Source organism: Barbatula barbatula (genome assembly GCF_947034865.1).
Source record: "Barbatula barbatula genome assembly, chromosome: 11".
NCBI classification, from domain to species: domain Eukaryota; kingdom Metazoa; phylum Chordata; class Actinopteri; order Cypriniformes; family Nemacheilidae; genus Barbatula; species Barbatula barbatula.
The window spans coordinates 3650565-3675949 of NC_136774.1; positions in this window are offsets into that span (position 1 = coordinate 3650565).

Here is a 25385-nt window from a genome sequence, read left to right on the forward strand (position 1 = left end):
TTTCTGAGCTGAAAACAGCATTTATTTGACAAAGTGCATCAGTGGATGATGAGAATGTCAGTTTTGACAAAGAACACTGTTCATTACTAAAATGCTCTAATTGAGCTGTTAGAATGTCAGAAACAAGCTTTCTGAGCTGAGAACTGCATTTTGTGACAAAGTGAATCAGTGGATGATGAGAATGTCACTTTTGACAAAGAACACTGATCATTGCTAAAATGCTCTAATTGAGCTGTTAGAATGTCAGAAACAAGCTTTCTGAGCTGAGAATTGCATTTTGTGACATTGTGCATCAGTGGATGATGAGAATGTCAGTTTTGACAAAGAACACTGTTCATTACTAAAATGCTCTAATTGAGCTGTTAGAATGTCAGAAACAAGCTTTCTGAGCTGAGAACTGCATTTTGTGACAAAGTTCATCAGTGGATGATGAGAATGTCAGTTTTGACAAAGAACACTGATCATTACTAAAATGCTCCAATTGAGCTGTTAGAATGTCAGAAACAAGCTTTCTGAGCTGAGAACTGCATTTTGTGACATAGTTCATCAGTGGATGATGAGAATGTCAGTTTTGACAAAGAACACTGATCATAACTAAAATGCTCCAATTGAGCTGTTAGAATGTCAGAAACAAGCTTTCTGAGCTGAAAACAGCATTTATTTGACAAAGTGCATCAGTGGATGATGAGAATGTCAGTTTTGACAAAGAACACTGTTCATTACTAAAATGCTCTAATTGAGCTGTTAGAATGTCAGAAACAAGCTTTCTGAGCTGAGAACTGCATTTTGTGACAAAAAGCATCAGTGGATGATGAGAATGTCAGTTTTGACAAAGAACACTGATCATTACTAAAATGCTCTAATTGAGCTGTTAGAATGTCAGAAACAAGCTTTCTGAGCTGAAAACTGCATTTTGTGACAAAAAGCATCAGTGGATGATGAGAATGTCAGTTTTGACAAAGAACACTGATCATTACTAAAATGCTCTAATTGAGCTGTTAGAATGTCAGAAACAAGCTTTCTGAGCTGAAAACTGCATTTTGTGACAAAGTGAATCAGTGGATGATGAGAATGTCAGTTTTGACAAAGAACACTGTTCATTACTGAAATGCTCCAATTGAGCTGTTAGAATGTCAGAAACAAGCTTTCTGAGCTGAGAAATGCATTTTGTGACATAGTTCATCAGTGGATGATGAGAATGTCACTTTTGACAAAGAACACTGATCATTACTTAAATGCTCTAATTGAGCTGTTAGAATGTCAGAAACAAGCTTTCTGAGCTGAGAACTGCATTTTGTGACAAAGTGAATCAGTGGATGATGAGAATGTCACTTTTGACAAAGAACACTGATCATTGCTAAAATGCTCTAATTGAGCTGTTAGAATGTCAGAAACAAGCTTTCTGAGCTGAGAACTGCATTTTGTGAAATAGTGCATCAGTGGATGATGAGAATGTCAGTTTTGACAAAGAACACTGTTCATTACTAAAATGCTCTAATTGAGCTGTTAGAATGTCAGAAACAAGCTTTCTGAGCTGAGAACTGCATTTTGTGACAAAAAGCATCAGTGGATGATGAGAATGTCAGTTTTGACAAAGAACACTGATCATTACTAAAATGCTCTAATTGAGCTGTTAGAATGTCAGAAACAAGCTTTCTGAGCTGAAAACTGCATTTTGTGACAAAAAGCATCAGTGGATGATGAGAATGTCAGTTTTGACAAAGAACACTGATCATTACTAAAATGCTCCAATTGAGCTGTTAGAATGTCAGAAACAAGCTTTCTGAGCTGAGAACTGCATTTTGTGACATAGTTCATCAGTGGATGATGAGAATGTCAGTTTTGACAAAGAACACTGTTCATTACTAAAATGCTCTAATTGAGCTGTTAGAATGTCAGAAACAAGCTTTCTGAGCTGAAAACTGCATTTTGTGACAAAGTGAATCAGTGGATGATGAGAATGTCAGTTTTGACAAAGAACACTGTTCATTACTAAAATGCTCTAATTGAGTTGTTAGAATGTCAGAAACAAGCTTTCTGAGCTGAGAACTGCATTTTGTGACAAAAAGCATCAGTGGATGATGAGAATGTCAGTTTTGACAAAGAACACTGATCATTACTAAAATGCTCCAATTGAGCTGTTAGAATGTCAGAAACAAGCTTTCTGAGCTGAGAACTGCATTTTGTGACAAAGTGAATCAGTGGATGATGAGAATGTCACTTTTGACAAAGAACACTGTTCATTACTAAAATGCTCTAATTGAGCTGTTAGAATGTCAGAAACAAGCTTTCTGAGCTGAGAACTGCATTTTGTGACATAGTTCATCCGTGGATGATGAGAATGTCAGTTTTGACAAAGAACAATGTTCATTACTAAAATGCTCCAATTGAGCTGTTAGAATGTCAGAAACAAGCTTTCTGAGCTGAAAACTGCATTTTGTGACAAAAAGCATCAGTGGATGATGAGAATGTCAGTTTTGACAAAGAACACTGATCATTACTAAAATGCTCTAATTGAGCTGTTAGAATGTCAGAAACAAGCTTTCTGAGCTGAAAACTGCATTTTGTGACAAAGTGAATCAGTGGATGATGAGAATGTCAGTTTTGACAAAGAACACTGATCATCACTAAAATGCTCCAATTGAGCTGTTAGAATGTCAGAAACAAGCTTTCTGAGCTGAGAACTGCATTTTGTGACATAGTTCATCAGTGGATGATGAGAATGTCAGTTTTGACAAAGAACACTGTTCATTACTAAAATGCTCTAATTGAGCTGTTAGAATGTCAGAAACAAGCTTTCTGAGCTGAGAACTGCATTTTGTGACAAAAAGCATCAGTGGATGATGAGAATGTCAGTTTTGACAAAGAACACTGATCATTACTAAAATGCTCCAATTGAGCTGTTAGAATGTCAGAAACAAGCTTTCTGAGCTGAGAACTGCATTTTGTGACATAGTTCATCAGTGGATGATGAGAATGTCAGTTTTGACAAAGAACACTGTTCATTACTAAAATGCTCTAATTGAGCTGTTAGAATGTCAGAAACAAGCTTTCTGAGCTGAAAACTGCATTTTGTGACAAAGTGAATCAGTGGATGATGAGAATGTCAGTTTTGACAAAGAACACTGTTCATTACTAAAATGCTCTAATTGAGTTGTTAGAATGTCAGAAACAAGCTTTCTGAGTTGAAAACTGCATTTTGTGACAAAAAGCATCAGTGGATGATGAGAATGTCAGTTTTGACAAAGAACACTGATCATTACTAAAATGCTCCAATTGAGTTGTTAGAATGTCAGAAACAAGCTTTCTGAGCTGAGAACTGCATTTTGTGACATAGTTCATCAGTGGATGATGAGAATGTCAGTTTTGACAAAGAACACTGTTCATTACTGAAATGCTCCAATTGAGCTGTTAGAATGTCAGAAACAAGCTTTCTGAGCTGAAAACTGCATTTTGTGACAAAAAGCATCCGTGGATGATGAGAATGTCAGTTTTGACAAAGAACACTGTTCATTACTAAAATGCTCTAATTGAGCTGTTAGAATGTCAGAAACAAGCTTTCTGAGCTGAAAACTGCATTTTGTGACAAAATGAATCAGTGGATGATGAGAATGTCAGTTTTGACAAAGAACACTGATCATCACTAAAATGCTCCAATTGAGCTGTTAGAATGTCAGAAACAAGCTTTCTGAGCTGAGAACTGCATTTTGTGACATAGTTCATCAGTGGATGATGAGAATGTCAGTTTTGACAAAGAACACTGTTCATTACTAAAATGCTCTAATTGAGCTGTTAGAATGTCAGAAACAAGCTTTCTGAGCTGAGAACTGCATTTTGTGACATAGTTCATCAGTGGATGATGAGAATGTCAGTTTTGACAAAGAACACTGTTCATTACTAAAATGCTCTAATTGAGCTGTTAGAATGTCAGAAACAAGCTTTCTGAGCTGAGAACTGCATTTTGTGACAAAGTGAATCAGTGGATGATGAGAATGTCACTTTTGACAAAGAACACTGATCATTGCTAAAATGCTCTAATTGAGCTGTTAGGATGTCAGAAACAAGCTTTCTGAGCTGAGAATTGCATTTTGTGACATTGTGCATCAGTGGATGATGAGAATGTCAGTTTTGACAAAGAACACTGTTCATTACTAAAATGCTCTAATTGAGCTGTTAGAATGTCAGAAACAAGCTTTCTGAGCTGAAAACTGCATTTTGTGACAAAGTGAATCAGTGGATGATGAGAATGTCAGTTTTGACAAAGAACACTGTTCATTACAAAAATGCTCCAATTGAGCTGTTAGAATGTCAGAAACAAGCTTTCTGAGCTGAGAACTGCATTTTGTGACAAAGTGAATCAGTGGATGATGAGAATGTCACTTTTGACAAAGAACACTGTTCATTACTAAAATGCTCTAATTGAGCTGTTAGAATGTCAGAAACAAGCTTTCTGAGCTGAGAACTGCATTTTGTGACATAGTTCATCCGTGGATGATGAGAATGTCAGTTTTGACAAAGAACAATGTTCATTACTAAAATGCTCCAATTGAGCTGTTAGAATGTCAGAAACAAGCTTTCTGAGCTGAAAACTGCATTTTGTGACAAAAAGCATCAGTGGATGATGAGAATGTCAGTTTTGACAAAGAACACTGATCATTACTAAAATGCTCTAATTGAGCTGTTAGAATGTCAGAAACAAGCTTTCTGAGCTGAAAACTGCATTTTGTGACAAAGTGAATCAGTGGATGATGAGAATGTCAGTTTTGACAAAGAACACTGATCATCACTAAAATGCTCCAATTGAGCTGTTAGAATGTCAGAAACAAGCTTTCTGAGCTGAGAACTGCATTTTGTGACATAGTTCATCAGTGGATGATGAGAATGTCAGTTTTGACAAAGAACACTGTTCATTACTAAAATGCTCTAATTGAGCTGTTAGAATGTCAGAAACAAGCTTTCTGAGCTGAGAACTGCATTTTGTGACAAAAAGCATCAGTGGATGATGAGAATGTCAGTTTTGACAAAGAACACTGATCATTACTAAAATGCTCCAATTGAGCTGTTAGAATGTCAGAAACAAGCTTTCTGAGCTGAGAACTGCATTTTGTGACATAGTTCATCAGTGGATGATGAGAATGTCAGTTTTGACAAAGAACACTGTTCATTACTAAAATGCTCTAATTGAGCTGTTAGAATGTCAGAAACAAGCTTTCTGAGCTGAAAACTGCATTTTGTGACAAAGTGAATCAGTGGATGATGAGAATGTCAGTTTTGACAAAGAACACTGTTCATTACTAAAATGCTCTAATTGAGTTGTTAGAATGTCAGAAACAAGCTTTCTGAGTTGAAAACTGCATTTTGTGACAAAAAGCATCAGTGGATGATGAGAATGTCAGTTTTGACAAAGAACACTGATCATTACTAAAATGCTCCAATTGAGTTGTTAGAATGTCAGAAACAAGCTTTCTGAGCTGAGAACTGCATTTTGTGACATAGTTCATCAGTGGATGATGAGAATGTCAGTTTTGACAAAGAACACTGTTCATTACTGAAATGCTCCAATTGAGCTGTTAGAATGTCAGAAACAAGCTTTCTGAGCTGAAAACTGCATTTTGTGACAAAAAGCATCCGTGGATGATGAGAATGTCAGTTTTGACAAAGAACACTGTTCATTACTAAAATGCTCTAATTGAGCTGTTAGAATGTCAGAAACAAGCTTTCTGAGCTGAAAACTGCATTTTGTGACAAAATGAATCAGTGGATGATGAGAATGTCAGTTTTGACAAAGAACACTGATCATCACTAAAATGCTCCAATTGAGCTGTTAGAATGTCAGAAACAAGCTTTCTGAGCTGAGAACTGCATTTTGTGACATAGTTCATCAGTGGATGATGAGAATGTCAGTTTTGACAAAGAACACTGTTCATTACTAAAATGCTCTAATTGAGCTGTTAGAATGTCAGAAACAAGCTTTCTGAGCTGAGAACTGCATTTTGTGACATAGTTCATCAGTGGATGATGAGAATGTCAGTTTTGACAAAGAACACTGTTCATTACTAAAATGCTCTAATTGAGCTGTTAGAATGTCAGAAACAAGCTTTCTGAGCTGAGAACTGCATTTTGTGACAAAGTGAATCAGTGGATGATGAGAATGTCACTTTTGACAAAGAACACTGATCATTGCTAAAATGCTCTAATTGAGCTGTTAGGATGTCAGAAACAAGCTTTCTGAGCTGAGAATTGCATTTTGTGACATTGTGCATCAGTGGATGATGAGAATGTCAGTTTTGACAAAGAACACTGTTCATTACTAAAATGCTCTAATTGAGCTGTTAGAATGTCAGAAACAAGCTTTCTGAGCTGAGAACTGCATTTTGTGACAAAGTTCATCAGTGGATGATGAGAATGTCAGTTTTGACAAAGAACACTGATCATTACTAAAATGCTCCAATTGAGCTGTTAGAATGTCAGAAACAAGCTTTCTGAGCTGAGAACTGCATTTTGTGACATAGTTCATCAGTGGATGATGAGAATGTCAGTTTTGACAAAGAACACTGATCATAACTAAAATGCTCCAATTGAGCTGTTAGAATGTCAGAAACAAGCTTTTTTGAGCTGAAAACAGCATTTATTTGACAAAGTGCATCAGTGGATGATGAGAATGTCAGTTTTGACAAAGAACACTGTTCATTACTAAAATGCTCTAATTGAGCTGTTAGAATGTCAGAAACAAGCTTTCTGAGCTGAGAATTGCATTTTGTGACAAAGTGAATCAGTGGATGATGAGAATGTCACTTTTGACAAAGAACACTGATCATTGCTAAAATGCTCTAATTGAGCTGTTAGAATGTCAGAAACAAGCTTTCTGAGCTGAGAACTGCATTTTGTGACATAGTGCATCAGTGGATGATGAGAATGTCAGTTTTGACAAAGAACACTGTTCATTACTAAAATGCTCTAATTGAGCTGTTAGAATGTCAGAAACAAGCTTTCTGAGCTGAGAACTGCATTTTGTGACCAAGTGAATCAGTGGATGATGAGAATGTCACTTTTGACAAAGAACACTGATCATTGCTAAAATGCTCTAATTGAGCTGTTAGAATGTCAGAAACAAGCTTTCGGAGCTGAGAACTGCATTTTGTGACATAGTGCATCAGTGGATGATGAGAATGTCAGTTTTGACAAAGAACACTGTTCATTACTAAAATGCTCTAATTGAGCTGTTAGAATGTCAGAAACAAGCTTTCTGAGCTGAGAACTGCATTTTGTGACAAAAAGCATCAGTGGATGATGAGAATGTCAGTTTTGACAAAGAACACTGATCATTACTAAAATGCTCTAATTGAGCTGTTAGAATGTCAGAAACAAGCTTTCTGAGCTGAAAACTGCATTTTGTGACAAAAAGCATCAGTGGATGATGAGAATGTCAGTTTTGACAAAGAACACTGATCATTACTAAAATGCTCCAATTGAGCTGTTAGAATGTCAGAAACAAGCTTTCTGAGCTGAGAACTGCATTTTGTGACATAGTTCATCAGTGGATGATGAGAATGTCAGTTTTGACAAAGAACACTGTTCATTACTAAAATGCTCTAATTGAGCTGTTAGAATGTCAGAAACAAGCTTTCTGAGCTGAAAACTGCATTTTGTGACAAAGTGAATCAGTGGATGATGAGAATGTCAGTTTTGACAAAGAACACTGTTCATTACTAAAATGCTCTAATTGAGTTGTTAGAATGTCAGAAACAAGCTTTCTGAGCTGAGAACTGCATTTTGTGACAAAAAGCATCAGTGGATGATGAGAATGTCAGTTTTGACAAAGAACACTGTTCATTACTAAAATGCTCCAATTGAGCTGTTAGAATGTCAGAAACAAGCTTTCTGAGCTGAGAACTGCATTTTGTGACAAAGTGAATCAGTGGATGATGAGAATGTCACTTTTGACAAAGAACACTGTTCATTACTAAAATGCTCTAATTGAGCTGTTAGAATGTCAGAAACAAGCTTTCTGAGCTGAGAACTGCATTTTGTGACATAGTTCATCCGTGGATGATGAGAATGTCAGTTTTGACAAAGAACAATGTTCATTACTAAAATGCTCCAATTGAGCTGTTAGAATGTCAGAAACAAGCTTTCTGAGCTGAAAACTGCATTTTGTGACAAAAAGAATCAGTGGATGATGAGAATGTCAGTTTTGACAAAGAACACTGATCATTACTAAAATGCTCTAATTGAGCTGTTAGAATGTCAGAAACAAGCTTTCTGAGCTGAAAACTGCATTTTGTGACAAAGTGAATCAGTGGATGATGAGAATGTCAGTTTTGACAAAGAACACTGATCATCACTAAAATGCTCCAATTGAGCTGTTAGAATGTCAGAAACAAGCTTTCTGAGCTGAGAACTGCATTTTGTGACATAGTTCATCAGTGGATGATGAGAATGTCAGTTTTGACAAAGAACACTGTTCATTACTAAAATGCTCTAATTGAGCTGTTAGAATGTCAGAAACAAGCTTTCTGAGCTGAGAACTGCATTTTGTGACAAAAAGCATCAGTGGATGATGAGAATGTCAGTTTTGACAAAGAACACTGATCATTACTGAAATGCTCTAATTGAGCTGTTAGAATGTCAGAAACAAGCTTTCTGAGCTGAGAACTGCATTTTGTGACAAAGTGAATCAGTGGATGATGAGAATGTCACTTTTGACAAAGAACACTGATCATTACTAAAATGCTCTAATTGAGCTGTTAGAATGTCAGAAACAAGCTTTCTGAGCTGAAAACTGCATTTTGTGACAAAGTGAATCAGTGGATGATGACAATGTCACTTTTGACAAAGAACACTGATCATTACTAAAATGCTCTAATTGAGCTGTTAGAATGTCAGAAACAAGCTTTCTGAGCATAAAACTGCATTTTGTGACAAAGTGCATCAGTGGATGATGAGAATGTCAGTTTTGACAAAGAACACTGTTCATTACTAAAATGCTCTAATTGAGCTGTTAAAATATCAGAAACAAGCTTTCTGAGCTGAAAACTGCATTTTGTGACAAAAAGCATCAGTGGATGATGAGAATGTCAGTTTTGACAAAGAACACTGATCATTACTAAAATGCTCCAATTGAGCTGTTAGAATGTCAGAAACAAGCTTTCTGAGCTGAGAACTGCATTTTGTGACATAGTTCATCAGTGGATGATGAGAATGTCAGTTTTGACAAAGAACACTGTTCATTACTAAAATGCTCTAATTGAGCTGTTAGAATGTCAGAAACAAGCTTTCTGAGCTGAAAACTGCATTTTGTGACAAAGTGAATCAGTGGATGATGAGAATGTCAGTTTTGACAAAGAACACTGTTCATTACTAAAATGCTCTAATTGAGTTGTTAGAATGTCAGAAACAAGCTTTCTGAGCTGAGAACTGCATTTTGTGACATAGTTCATCAGTGGATGATGAGAATGTCAGTTTTGACAAAGAACACTGTTCATTACTAAAATGCTCTAATTGAGCTGTTAGAATGTCAGAAACAAGCTTTCTGAGCTGAGAACTGCATTTTGTGACATAGTTCATCCGTGGATGATGAGAATGTCAGTTTTGACAAAGAACAATGTTCATTACTAAAATGCTCCAATTGAGCTGTTAGAATGTCAGAAACAAGCTTTCTGAGCTGAAAACTGCATTTTGTGACAAAAATCATCAGTGGATGATGAGAATGTCACTTTTGACAAAGAACACTGATCATTACTTAAATGCTCTAATTGAGCTGTTAGAATGTCAGAAACAAGCTTTCTGAGCTGAGAACTGCATTTTGTGACAAAGTGAATCAGTGGATGATGAGAATGTCACTTTTGACAAAGAACACTGATCATTGCTAAAATGCTCTAATTGAGCTGTTAGAATGTCAGAAACAAGCTTTCTGAGCTGAGAACTGCATTTTGTGACATAGTGCATCAGTGGATGATGAGAATGTCAGTTTTGACAAAGAACACTGTTCATTACTAAAATGCTCTAATTGAGCTGTTAGAATGTCAGAAACAAGCTTTCTGAGCTGAGAACTGCATTTTGTGACAAAAAGCATCAGTGGATGATGAGAATGTCAGTTTTGACAAAGAACACTGATCATTACTAAAATGCTCTAATTGAGCTGTTAGAATGTCAGAAACAAGCTTTCTGAGCTGAAAACTGCATTTTGTGACAAAAAGCATCAGTGGATGATGAGAATGTCAGTTTTGACAAAGAACACTGATCATTACTAAAATGCTCCAATTGAGCTGTTAGAATGTCAGAAACAAGCTTTCTGAGCTGAGAACTGCATTTTGTGACATAGTTCATCAGTGGATGATGAGAATGTCAGTTTTGACAAAGAACACTGTTCATTACTAAAATGCTCTAATTGAGCTGTTAGAATGTCAGAAACAAGCTTTCTGAGCTGAAAACTGCATTTTGTGACAAAGTGAATCAGTGGATGATGAGAATGTCAGTTTTGACAAAGAACACTGTTCATTACTAAAATGCTCTAATTGAGTTGTTAGAATGTCAGAAACAAGCTTTCTGAGCTGAGAACTGCATTTTGTGACAAAAAGCATCAGTGGATGATGAGAATGTCAGTTTTGACAAAGAACACTGATCATTACTAAAATGCTCCAATTGAGCTGTTAGAATGTCAGAAACAAGCTTTCTGAGCTGAGAACTGCATTTTGTGACAAAGTGAATCAGTGGATGATGAGAATGTCACTTTTGACAAAGAACACTGTTCATTACTAAAATGCTCTAATTGAGCTGTTAGAATGTCAGAAACAAGCTTTCTGAGCTGAGAACTGCATTTTGTGACATAGTTCATCCGTGGATGATGAGAATGTCAGTTTTGACAAAGAACAATGTTCATTACTAAAATGCTCCAGTTGAACTGTTAGAATGTCAGAAACAAGCTTTCTGAGCTGAAAACTGCATTTTGTGACAAAAAGCATCAGTGGATGATGAGAATGTCAGTTTTGACAAAGAACACTGATCATTACTAAAATGCTCTAATTGAGCTGTTAGAATGTCAGAAACAAGCTTTCTGAGCTGAAAACTGCATTTTGTGACAAAGTGAATCAGTGGATGATGAGAATGTCAGTTTTGACAAAGAACACTGATCATCACTAAAATGCTCCAATTGAGCTGTTAGAATGTCAGAAACAAGCTTTCTGAGCTGAGAACTGCATTTTGTGACATAGTTCATCAGTGGATGATGAGAATGTCAGTTTTGACAAAGAACACTGTTCATTACTAAAATGCTCTAATTGAGCTGTTAGAATGTCAGAAACAAGCTTTCTGAGCTGAGAACTGCATTTTGTGACAAAAAGCATCAGTGGATGATGAGAATGTCAGTTTTGACAAAGAACACTGATCATTACTAAAATGCTCCAATTGAGCTGTTAGAATGTCAGAAACAAGCTTTCTGAGCTGAGAACTGCATTTTGTGACATAGTTCATCAGTGGATGATGAGAATGTCAGTTTTGACAAAGAACACTGTTCATTACTAAAATGCTCTAATTGAGCTGTTAGAATGTCAGAAACAAGCTTTCTGAGCTGAGAACTGCATTTTGTGACAAAGTGAATCAGTGGATGATGAGAATGTCACTTTTGACAAAGAACACTGATCATTACTAAAATGCTCTAATTGAGCTGTTAGAATGTCAGAAACAAGCTTTCTGAGCTGAAAACTGCATTTTGTGACAAAGTGAATCAGTGGATGATGACAATGTCACTTTTGACAAAGAACACTGATCATTACTAAAATGCTCTAATTGAGCTGTTAGAATGTCAGAAACAAGCTTTCTGAGCATAAAACTGCATTTTGTGACAAAGTGCATCAGTGGATGATGAGAATGTCAGTTTTGACAAAGAACACTGTTCATTACTAAAATGCTCTAATTGAGCTGTTAAAATATCAGAAACAAGCTTTCTGAGCTGAAAACTGCATTTTGTGACAAAAAGCATCAGTGGATGATGAGAATGTCAGTTTTGACAAAGAACACTGATCATTACTAAAATGCTCCAATTGAGCTGTTAGAATGTCAGAAACAAGCTTTCTGAGCTGAGAACTGCATTTTGTGACATAGTTCATCAGTGGATGATGAGAATGTCAGTTTTGACAAAGAACACTGTTCATTACTAAAATGCTCTAATTTAGCTGTTAGAATGTCAGAAACAAGCTTTCTGAGCTGAAAACTGCATTTTGTGACAAAGTGAATCAGTGGATGATGAGAATGTCAGTTTTGACAAAGAACACTGTTCATTACTAAAATGCTCTAATTGAGTTGTTAGAATGTCAGAAACAAGCTTTCTGAGCTGAGAACTGCATTTTGTGACATAGTTCATCAGTGGATGATGAGAATGTCAGTTTTGACAAAGAACACTGTTCATTACTAAAATGCTCTAATTGAGCTGTTAGAATGTCAGAAACAAGCTTTCTGAGCTGAGAACTGCATTTTGTGACATAGTTCATCCGTGGATGATGAGAATGTCAGTTTTGACAAAGAACAATGTTCATTACTAAAATGCTCCAATTGAGCTGTTAGAATGTCAGAAAAAAGCTTTCTGAGCTGAAAACTGCATTTTGTGACAAAAAGCATCAGTGGATGATGAGAATGTCAGTTTTGACAAAGAACACTGATCATTACTAAAATGCTCTAATTGAGCTGTTAGAATGTCAGAAACAAGCTTTCTGAGCTGAAAACTGCATTTTGTGACATAGTTCATCCGTGGATGATGAGAATGTCAGTTTTGACAAAGAACAATGTTCATTACTAAAATGCTCCAATTGAGCTGTTAGAATGTCAGAAACAAGCTTTCTGAGCTGAAAACTGCATTTTGTGACAAAAAGCATCAGTGGATGATGAGAATGTCAGTTTTGACAAAGAACACTGATCATTACTAAAATGCTCTAATTGAGCTGTTAGAATGTCAGAAACAAGCTTTCTGAGCTGAGAACTGCATTTTGTGACATAGTTCATCAGTGGATGATGAGAATGTCAGTTTTGACAAAGAACACTGTTCATTACTAAAATGCTCTAATTGAGCTGTTAGAATGTCAGAAACAAGCTTTCTGAGCTGAAAACTGCATTTTGTGACAAAGTGAATCAGTGAATGATGAGAATGTCACTTTTGACAAAGAACACTGATCATTACTAAAATGCTCTAATTGAGCTGTTAGAATGTCAGAAACAAGCTTTCTGAGCATAAAACTGCATTTTGTGACAAAAAGCATCAGTGGATGATGAGAATGTCAGTTTTGACAAAGAACACTGTTCATTACTAAAATGCTCTAATTGAGCTGTTAAAATATCAGAAACAAGCTTTCTGAGCTGAAAACTGCATTTTGTGACAAAAAGCATCAGTGGATGATGAGAATGTCAGTTTTGACAAAGAACACTGTTCATTACTAAAATGCTCCAATTGAGCTGTTAGAATGTCAGAAACAAGCATTCTGAGCTGAGAACTGCATTTTGTGACATAGTTCATCAGTGGATGATGAGAATGTCAGTTTTGACAAAGAACAATATTCATTACTAAAATGCTCCAGTTGAACTGTTAGAATGTCAGAAACAAGCTTTCTGAGCTGAAAACTGCATTTTGTGACAAAAAGCATCAGTGGATGATGAGAATGTCAGTTTTGACAAAGAACACTGATCATTACTAAAATGCTCTAATTGAGCTGTTAGAATGTCAAAAACAAGCTTTCTGAGCTGAAAACTGCATTTTGTGACAAAGTGAATCAGTGGATGATGAGAATGTCAGTTTTGACAAAGAACACTGATCATCACTAAAATGCTCCAATTGAGCTGTTAGAATGTCAGAAACAAGCTTTCTGAGCTGAGAACTGCATTTTGTGACATAGTTCATCAGTGGATGATGAGAATGTCAGTTTTGACAAAGAACACTGTTCATTACTAAAATGCTCTAATTGAGCTGTTAGAATGTCAGAAACAAGCTTTCTGAGCTGAGAACTGCATTTTGTGACAAAAAGCATCAGTGGATGATGAGAATGTCAGTTTTGACAAAGAACACTGATCATTACTAAAATGCTCCAATTGAGCTGTTAGAATGTCAGAAACAAGCTTTCTGAGCTGAGAACTGCATTTTGTGACATAGTTCATCAGTGGATGATGAGAATGTCAGTTTTGACAAAGAACACTGTTCATTACTAAAATGCTCTAATTGAGCTGTTAGAATGTCAGAAACAAGCTTTCTGAGCTGAGAACTGCATTTTGTGACAAAGTGAATCAGTGGATGATGAGAATGTCACTTTTGACAAAGAACACTGATCATTACTAAAATGCTCTAATTGAGCTGTTAGAATGTCAGAAACAAGCTTTCTGAGCTGAAAACTGCATTTTGTGACAAAGTGAATCAGTGGATGATGACAATGTCACTTTTGACAAAGAACACTGATCATTACTAAAATGCTCTAATTGAGCTGTTAGAATGTCAGAAACAAGCTTTCTGAGCATAAAACTGCATTTTGTGACAAAGTGCATCAGTGGATGATGAGAATGTCAGTTTTGACAAAGAACACTGTTCATTACTAAAATGCTCTAATTGAGCTGTTAAAATATCAGAAACAAGCTTTCTGAGCTGAAAACTGCATTTTGTGACAAAAAGCATCAGTGGATGATGAGAATGTCAGTTTTGACAAAGAACACTGATCATTACTAAAATGCTCCAATTGAGCTGTTAGAATGTCAGAAACAAGCTTTCTGAGCTGAGAACTGCATTTTGTGACATAGTTCATCAGTGGATGATGAGAATGTCAGTTTTGACAAAGAACACTGTTCATTACTAAAATGCTCTAATTTAGCTGTTAGAATGTCAGAAACAAGCTTTCTGAGCTGAAAACTGCATTTTGTGACAAAGTGAATCAGTGGATGATGAGAATGTCAGTTTTGACAAAGAACACTGTTCATTACTAAAATGCTCTAATTGAGTTGTTAGAATGTCAGAAACAAGCTTTCTGAGCTGAGAACTGCATTTTGTGACATAGTTCATCAGTGGATGATGAGAATGTCAGTTTTGACAAAGAACACTGTTCATTACTAAAATGCTCTAATTGAGCTGTTAGAATGTCAGAAACAAGCTTTCTGAGCTGAGAACTGCATTTTGTGACATAGTTCATCCGTGGATGATGAGAATGTCAGTTTTGACAAAGAACAATGTTCATTACTAAAATGCTCCAATTGAGCTGTTAGAATGTCAGAAAAAAGCTTTCTGAGCTGAAAACTGCATTTTGTGACAAAAAGCATCAGTGGATGATGAGAATGTCAGTTTTGACAAAGAACACTGATCATTACTAAAATGCTCTAATTGAGCTGTTAGAATGTCAGAAACAAGCTTTCTGAGCTGAAAACTGCATTTTGTGACATAGTTCATCCGTGGATGATGAGAATGTCAGTTTTGACAAAGAACAATGTTCATTACTAAAATGCTCCAATTGAGCTGTTAGAATGTCAGAAACAAGCTTTCTGAGCTGAAAACTGCATTTTGTGACAAAAAGCATCAGTGGATGATGAGAATGTCAGTTTTGACAAAGAACACTGATCATTACTAAAATGCTCTAATTGAGCTGTTAGAATGTCAGAAACAAGCTTTCTGAGCTGAGAACTGCATTTTGTGACATAGTTCATCAGTGGATGATGAGAATGTCAGTTTTGACAAAGAACACTGTTCATTACTAAAATGCTCTAATTGAGCTGTTAGAATGTCAGAAACAAGCTTTCTGAGCTGAAAACTGCATTTTGTGACAAAGTGAATCAGTGAATGATGAGAATGTCACTTTTGACAAAGAACACTGATCATTACTAAAATGCTCTAATTGAGCTGTTAGAATGTCAGAAACAAGCTTTCTGAGCATAAAACTGCATTTTGTGACAAAAAGCATCAGTGGATGATGAGAATGTCAGTTTTGACAAAGAACACTGTTCATTACTAAAATGCTCTAATTGAGCTGTTAAAATATCAGAAACAAGCTTTCTGAGCTGAAAACTGCATTTTGTGACAAAAAGCATCAGTGGATGATGAGAATGTCAGTTTTGACAAAGAACACTGTTCATTACTAAAATGCTCCAATTGAGCTGTTAGAATGTCAGAAACAAGCATTCTGAGCTGAGAACTGCATTTTGTGACATAGTTCATCAGTGGATGATGAGAATGTCAGTTTTGACAAAGAACACTGTTCATTACTAAAATGCTCTAATTGAGCTGTTAGAATGTCAGAAACAAGCTTTCTGAGCTGAGAACTGCATTTTGTGACAAAGTGAATCAGTGGATGATGAGAATGTCACTTTTGACAAAGAACACTGATCATTGCTAAAATGCTCTAATTGAGCTGTTAGAATGTCAGAAACAAGCTTTCTGAGCTGAGAACTGCATTTTGTGACATTGTGCATCAGTGGATGATGAGAATGTCAGTTTTGACAAAGAACACTGTTCATTACTAAAATGCTCTAATTGAGCTGTTAGAATGTCAGAAACAAGCTTTCTGAGCTGAGAACTGCATTTTGTGACAAAGTTCATCAGTGGATGATGAGAATGTCAGTTTTGACAAAGAACACTGATCATTACTAAAATGCTCCAATTGAGCTGTTAGAATGTCAGAAACAAGCTTTCTTAGCTGAGAACTGCATTTTGTGACATAGTTCATCAGTGGATGATGAGAATGTCAGTTTTGACAAAGAACACTGATCATAACTAAAATGCTCCAATTGAGCTGTTAGAATGTCAGAAACAAGCTTTCTGAGCTGAAAACAGCATTTATTTGACAAAGTGCATCAGTGGATGATGAGAATGTCAGTTTTGACAAAGAACACTGTTCATTACTAAAATGCTCTAATTGAGCTGTTAGAATGTCAGAAACAAGCTTTCTGAGCTGAGAATTGCATTTTGTGACAAAGTGAATCAGTGGATGATGAGAATGTCACTTTTGACAAAGAACACTGATCATTGCTAAAATGCTCTAATTGAGCTGTTAGAATGTCAGAAACAAGCTTTCTGAGCTGAGAACTGCATTTTGTGACATAGTGCATCAGTGGATGATGAGAATGTCAGTTTTGACAAAGAACACTGTTCATTACTAAAATGCTCTAATTGAGCTGTTAGAATGTCAGAAACAAGCTTTCTGAGCTGAGAACTGCATTTTGTGACAAAGTGAATCAGTGGATGATGAGAATGTCACTTTTGACAAAGAACACTGATCATTGCTAAAATGCTCTAATTGAGCTGTTAGAATGTCAGAAACAAGCTTTCGGAGCTGAGAACTGCATTTTGTGACATAGTGCATCAGTGGATGATGAGAATGTCAGTTTTGACAAAGAACACTGTTCATTACTAAAATGCTCTAATTGAGCTGTTAGAATGTCAGAAACAAGCTTTCTGAGCTGAGAACTGCATTTTGTGACAAAGTGTATCAGTGGATGATGAGAATGTCACTTTTGACAAAGAACACTGATCATTGCTAAAATGCTCTAATTGAGCTGTTAGAATGTCAGAAACAAGCTTTCGGAGCTGAGAACTGCATTTTGTGACAAAAAGCATCAGTGGATGATGAGAATGTCAGTTTTGACAAAGAACACTGATCATTACTAAAATGCTCTAATTGAGCTGTTAGAATGTCAGAAACAAGCTTTCTGAGCTGAGAACTGCATTTTGTGACAAAAAGCATCAGTGGATGATGAGAATGTCAGTTTTGACAAAGAACACTGATCATTACTAAAATGCTCTAATTGAGCTGTTAGAATGTCAGAAACAAGCTTTCTGAGCTGAAAACTGCATTTTGTGACAAAGTGAATCAGTGGATGATGAGAATGTCAGTTTTGACAAAGAACACTGTTCATTACTGAAATGCTCTAATTGAGTTGTTAGAATGTCAGAAACAAGCTTTCTGAGCTGAGAACTGCATTTTGTGACATAGTTCATCAGTGGATGATGAGAATGTCACTTTTGACAAAGAACACTGATCATTACTTAAATGCTCTAATTGAGCTGTTAGAATGTCAGAAACAAGCTTTCTGAGCTGAGAACTGCATTTTGTGACAAAGTGAATCAGTGGATGATGAGAATGTCACTTTTGACAAAGAACACTGATCATTGCTAAAATGCTCTAATTGAGCTGTTAGAATGTCAGAAACAAGCTTTCTGAGCTGAGAACTGCATTTTGTGAAATAGTGCATCAGTGGATGATGAGAATGTCAGTTTTGACAAAGAACAATGTTCATTACTAAAATGCTCCATTTGAGCTGTTAGAATGTCAGAAACAAGCTTTCTGAGCTGAAAACTGCATTTTGTGACAAAAAGCATCAGTGGATGATGAGAATGTCAGTTTTGACAAAGAACACTGATCATTACTAAAATGCTCTAATTGAGCTGTTAGAATGTCAGAAACAAGCTTTCTGAGCTGAAAACTGCATTTTGTGACAAAGTGAATCAGTGGATGATGAGAATGTCAGTTTTGACAAAGAACACTGATCATCACTAAAATGCTCCAATTGAGCTGTTAGAATGTCAGAAACAAGCTTTCTGAGCTGAGAACTGCATTTTGTGACATAGTTCATCAGTGGATGATGAGAATGTCAGTTTTGACAAAGAACACTGATCATTACTAAAATGCTCTAATTGAGCTGTTAGAATGTCAGAAACAAGCTTTCTGAGCTGAGAACTGCATTTTGTGACAAAAAGCATCAGTGGATGATGAGAATGTCAGTTTTGACAAAGAACACTGATCATTACTGAAATGCTCTAATTGAGCTGTTAGAATGTCAGAAACAAGCTTTCTGAGCTGAGAACTGCATTTTGTGACAAAGTGAATCAGTGGATGATGAGAATGTCACTTTTGACAAAGAACACTGATCATTACTAAAATGCTCTAATTGAGCTGTTAGAATGTCAGAAACAAGCTTTCTGAGCTGAAAACTGCATTTTGTAACAAAGTGAATCAGTGGATGATGACAATGTCACTTTTGACAAAGAACACTGATCATTACTAAAATGCTCTAATTGAGCTGTTAGAATGTCAGAAACAAGCTTTCTGAGCATAAAACTGCATTTTGTGACAAAGTGCATCAGTGGATGATGAGAATGTCAGTTTTGACAAAGAACACTGTTCATTACTAAAATGCTCTAATTGAGCTGTTAAAATATCAGAAACAAGCTTTCTGAGCTGAAAACTGCATTTTGTGACAAAAAGCATCAGTGGATGATGAGAATGTCAGTTTTGACAAAGAACACTGTTCATTACTAAAATGCTCTAATTGAGTTGTTAGAATGTCAGAAACAAGCTTTCTGAGCTGAGAACTGCATTTTGTGACATAGTTCATCAGTGGATGATGAGAATGTCAGTTTTGACAAAGAACACTGTTCATTACTAAAATGCTCTAATTGAGCTGTTAGAATGTCAGAAACAAGCTTTCTGAGCTGAGAACTGCATTTTGTGACAAAAAGCATCAGTGGATGATGAGAATGTCAGTTTTGACAAAGAACACTGATCATTACTAAAATGCTCCAATTGAGCTGTTAGAATGTCAGAAACAAGCTTTCTGAGCTGAGAACTGCATTTTGTGACATAGTTCATCAGTGGATGATGAGAATGTCAGTTTTGACAAAGAACACTGTTCATTACTAAAATGCTCTAATTGAGCTGTTAGAATGTCAGAAACAAGCTTTCTGGGCTGAGAACTGCATTTTGTGACAAAGTGAATCAGTGGATGATGAGAATGTCACTTTTGACAAAGAACACTGATAATTACTAAAATGCTCTAATTGAGCTGTTAGAATGTCAGAAACAAGCTTTCTGAGCTGAAAACTGCATTTTGTGACAAAGTGAATCAGTGGATGATGACAATGTCACTTTTGACAAAGAACACTGATCATTACTAAAATGCTCTAATTGAGCTGTTAGAATGTCAGAAACAAGCTTTCTGAGCATAAAACTGCATTTTGTGACAAAGTGCATCAGTGGATGATGAGAATGTCAGTTTTGACAAAGAACACTGTTCATTACTAAAATGCTCTAATTGAGCTGTTAAAATATCAGAAACAAGCTTTCTGAGCTGAAAACTGCATTTTGTGACAAAAAGCATCAGTGGATGATGAGAATGTCAGTTTTGACAAAGAACACTGATCATTACTAAAATGCTCCAATTGAGCTGTTAGAATGTCAGAAACAAGCTTTCTGAGCTGAGAACTGCATTTTGTGACATAGTTCATCAGTGGATGATGAGAATGTCAGTTTTGACAAAGAACACTGTTCATTACTAAAATGCTCTAATTGAGCTGTTAGAATGTCAGAAACAAGCTTTCTGAGCTGAAAACTGCATTTTGTGACAAAGTGAATCAGTGGATGATGAGAATGTCAGTTTTGACAAAGAACACTGTTCATTACTAAAATGCTCTAATTGAGTTGTTAGAATGTCAGAAACAAGCTTTCTGAGCTGAAAACTGCATTTTGTGACATAGTTCATCAGTGGATGATGAGAATGTCAGTTTTGACAAAGAACACTGTTCATTACTAAAATGCTCTAATTGAGCTGTTAGAATGTCAGAAACAAGCTTTCTGAGCTGAGAACTGCATTTTGTGACATAGTTCATCCGTGGATGATGAGAATGTCAGTTTTGACAAAGAACAATGTTCATTACTAAAATGCTCCAATTGAGCTGTTAGAATGTCAGAAACAAGCTTTCTTTGCTGAAAACTGCATTTTGTGACAAAAAGCATCAGTGGATGATGAGAATGTCAGTTTTGACAAAGAACACTGATCATTACTAAAATGCTCTAATTGAGCTGTTAGAATGTCAGAAACAAGCTTTCTGAGCTGAAAACTGCATTTTGTGACATAGTTCATCCGTGGATGATGAGAATGTCAGTTTTGACAAAGAACAATGTTCATTACTAAAATGCTCCAATTGAGCAGTTAGAATGTCAGAAACAAGCTTTCTGAGCTGAAAACTGCATTTTGTGACATAGTTCATCAGTGGATGATGAGAATGTCAGTTTTGACAAAGAACACTGTTCATTACTAAAATGCTCTAATTGAGCTGTTAGAATGTCAGAAACAAGCTTTCTGGGCTGAGAACTGCATTTTGTGACAAAGTGAATCAGTGGATGATGAGAATGTCACTTTTGACAAAGAACACTGATAATTACTAAAATGCTCTAATTGAGCTGTTAGAATGTCAGAAACAAGCTTTCTGAGCTGAAAACTGCATTTTGTGACAAAGTGAATCAGTGGATGATGACAATGTCACTTTTGACAAAGAACACTGATCATTACTAAAATGCTCTAATTGAGCTGTTAGAATGTCAGAAACAAGCTTTCTGAGCATAAAACTGCATTTTGTGACAAAGTGCATCAGTGGATGATGAGAATGTCAGTTTTGACAAAGAACACTGTTCATTACTAAAATGCTCTAATTGAGCTGTTAAAATATCAGAAACAAGCTTTCTGAGCTGAAAACTGCATTTTGTGACAAAAAGCATCAGTGGATGATGAGAATGTCAGTTTTGACAAAGAACACTGATCATTACTAAAATGCTCCAATTGAGCTGTTAGAATGTCAGAAACAAGCTTTCTGAGCTGAGAACTGCATTTTGTGACATAGTTCATCAGTGGATGATGAGAATGTCAGTTTTGACAAAGAACACTGTTCATTACTAAAATGCTCTAATTGAGCTGTTAGAATGTCAGAAACAAGCTTTCTGAGCTGAAAACTGCATTTTGTGACAAAGTGAATCAGTGGATGATGAGAATGTCAGTTTTGACAAAGAACACTGTTCATTACTAAAATGCTCTAATTGAGTTGTTAGAATGTCAGAAACAAGCTTTCTGAGCTGAAAACTGCATTTTGTGACATAGTTCATCAGTGGATGATGAGAATGTCAGTTTTGACAAAGAACACTGTTCATTACTAAAATGCTCTAATTGAGCTGTTAGAATGTCAGAAACAAGCTTTCTGAGCTGAGAACTGCATTTTGTGACATAGTTCATCCGTGGATGATGAGAATGTCAGTTTTGACAAAGAACAATGTTCATTACTAAAATGCTCCAATTGAGCTGTTAGAATGTCAGAAACAAGCTTTCTTTGCTGAAAACTGCATTTTGTGACAAAAAGCATCAGTGGATGATGAGAATGTCAGTTTTGACAAAGAACACTGATCATTACTAAAATGCTCTAATTGAGCTGTTAGAATGTCAGAAACAAGCTTTCTGAGCTGAAAACTGCATTTTGTGACATAGTTCATCCGTGGATGATGAGAATGTCAGTTTTGACAAAGAACAATGTTCATTACTAAAATGCTCCAATTGAGCAGTTAGAATGTCAGAAACAAGCTTTCTGAGCTGAAAACTGCATTTTGTGACAAAAAGCATCAGTGGATGATGAGAATGTCAGTTTTGACAAAGAACACTGATCATTACTAAAATGCTCTAATTGAGCTGTTAGAATGTCAGAAACAAGCTTTCTGAGCTGAAAACTGTATTTTGTGACAAAGTGAATCAGTGGATGATGAGAATGTCAGTTTTGACAAAGAACACTGATCATCACTAAAATGCTCCAATTGAGCTGTTAGAATGTCAGAAACAAGCTTTCTGAGCTGAGAACTGCATTTTGTGACATAGTTCATCAGTGGATGATGAGAATGTCAGTTTTGACAAAGAACACTGTTCATTACTAAAATGCTCTAATTGAGCTGTTAGAATGTCAGAAACAAGCTTTCTGAGCTGAGAACTGCATTTTGTGACAAAAAGCATCAGTGGATGATGAGAATGTCAGTTTTGACAAAGAACACTGATCATTACTAAAATGCTCCAATTGAGCTGTTAGAATGTCAGAAACAAGCTTTCTGAGCTGAGAACTGCATTTTGTGACATAGTTCATCAGTGGATGATGAGAATGTCAGTTTTGACAAAGAACACTGTTCATTACTAAAATGCTCTAATTGAGCTGTTAGAATGTCAGAAACAAGCTTTCTGAGCTGAGAACTGCATTTTGTGACAAAGTTCATCAGTGGATGATGAGAATGTCACTTTTGACAAAGAACACTGATCATTACTAAAATGCTCTAATTGAGCTGTTAGAATGTCAGAAACAAGCTTTCTGAGCATAAAACTGCATTTTGTGACAAAGTGCATCAGTGGATGATGACAATGTCAGTTTTGACAAAGAACACTGTTCATTACTAAAATGCTCTAATTGAGCTGTTAAAATATCAGAAACAAGCTTTCTGAGCTGAAAACTGCATTTTGTGACAAAAAGCATCAGTGGATGATGAGAATGTCAGTTTTGACAAAGAACACTGATCATTACTAAAATGCTCCAATTGAGCTGTTAGAATGTCAGAAACAAGCTTTCTGAGCTGAAAACTGCATTTTGTGACAAAAAGCATCAGTGGATGATGAGAATGTCAGTTTTGACAAAGAACACTGATCATTACTAAAATGCTCTAATTGAGCTGTTAGAATGTCAGAAACAAGCTTTCTGAGCTGAAAACTGCATTTTGTGACAAAGTGAATCAGTGGATGATGAGAATGTCAGTTTTGACAAAGAACACTGTTCATTACTGAAATGCTCCAATTGAGCTGTTAGAATGTCAGAAACAAGCTTTCTGAGCTGAGAACTGCATTTTGTGACATAGTTCATCAGTGGATGATGAGAATGTCAGTTTTGACAAAGAACACTGTTCATTACTAAAATGCTCTAATTGAGCTGTTAGAATGTCAGAAACAAGCTTTCTGAGCTGAGAACTGCATTTTGTGACAAAGTGAATCAGTGGATGATGAGAATGTCACTTTTGACAAAGAACACTGATCATTGCTAAAATGCTCTAATTGAGCTGTTAGAATGTCAGAAACAAGCTTTCTGAGCTGAGAACTGCATTTTGTGACATTGTGCATCAGTGGATGATGAGAATGTCAGTTTTGACAAAGAACACTGTTCATTACTAAAATGCTCTAATTGAGCTGTTAGAATGTCAGAAACAAGCTTTCTGAGCTGAGAACTGCATTTTGTGACTAAGTTCATCAGTGGATGATGAGAATGTCAGTTTTGACAAAGAACACTGATCATTACTAAAATGCTCCAATTGAGCTGTTAGAATGTCAGAAACAAGCTTTCTGAGCTGAGAAATGCATTTTGTGACATAGTTCATCAGTGGATGATGAGAATGTCAGTTTTGACAAAGAACACTGATCATAACTAAAATGCTCCAATTGAGCTGTTAGAATGTCAGAAACAAGCTTTCTGAGCTGAAAACAGCATTTATTTGACAAAGTGCATCAGTGGATGATGAGAATGTCAGTTTTGACAAAGAACACTGTTCATTACTAAAATGCTCTAATTGAGCTGTTAGAATGTCAGAAACAAGCTTTCTGAGCTGAGAACTGCATTTTGTGACAAAGTGAATCAGTGGATGATGAGAATGTCACTTTTGACAAAGAACACTGATCATTGCTAAAATGCTCTAATTGAGCTGTTAGAATGTCAGAAACAAGCTTTCGGAGCTGAGAACTGCATTTTGTGACATAGTGCATCAGTGGATGATGAGAATGTCAGTTTTGACAAAGAACACTGTTCATTACTAAAATGCTCTAATTGAGCTGTTAGAATGTCAGAAACAAGCTTTCTGAGCTGAGAACTGCATTTTGTGACAAAAAGCATCAGTGGATGATGAGAATGTCAGTTTTGACAAAGAACACTGATCATTACTAAAATGCTCTAATTTGAGCTGTTAGAATGTCAGAAACAAGCTTTCTGAGCTGAAAACTGCATTTTGTGACAAAAAGCATCAGTGGATGATGAGAATGTCAGTTTTGACAAAGAACACTGTTCATTACTAAAATGCTCTAATTGAGCTGTTAGAATGTCAGAAACAAGCTTTCTGAGCTGAAAACTGCATTTTGTGACAAAGTGAATCAGTGGATGATGAGAATGTCAGTTTTGACAAAGAACACTGTTCATTACTAAAATGCTCTAATTGAGCTGTTAGAATGTCAGAAACAAGCTTTCTGAGCTGAAAACTGCATTTTGTGACAAAGTGAATCAGTGGATGATGAGAATGTCAGTTTTGACAAAGAACACTGTTCATTACTAAAATGCTCTAATTGAGTTGTTAGAATGTCAGAAACAAGCTTTCTGAGCTGAGAACTGCATTTTGTGACATAGTTCATCAGTGGATGATGAGAATGTCAGTGTTGACAAAGAACACTGATCATAACTAAAATGCTCCAATTGAGCTGTTAGAATGTCAGAAACAAGCTTTCTGAGCTGAAAACAGCATTTATTTGACAAAGTGCATCAGTGGATGATGAGAATGTCAGTTTTGACAAAGAACACTGTTCATTACTAAAATGCTCTAATTGAG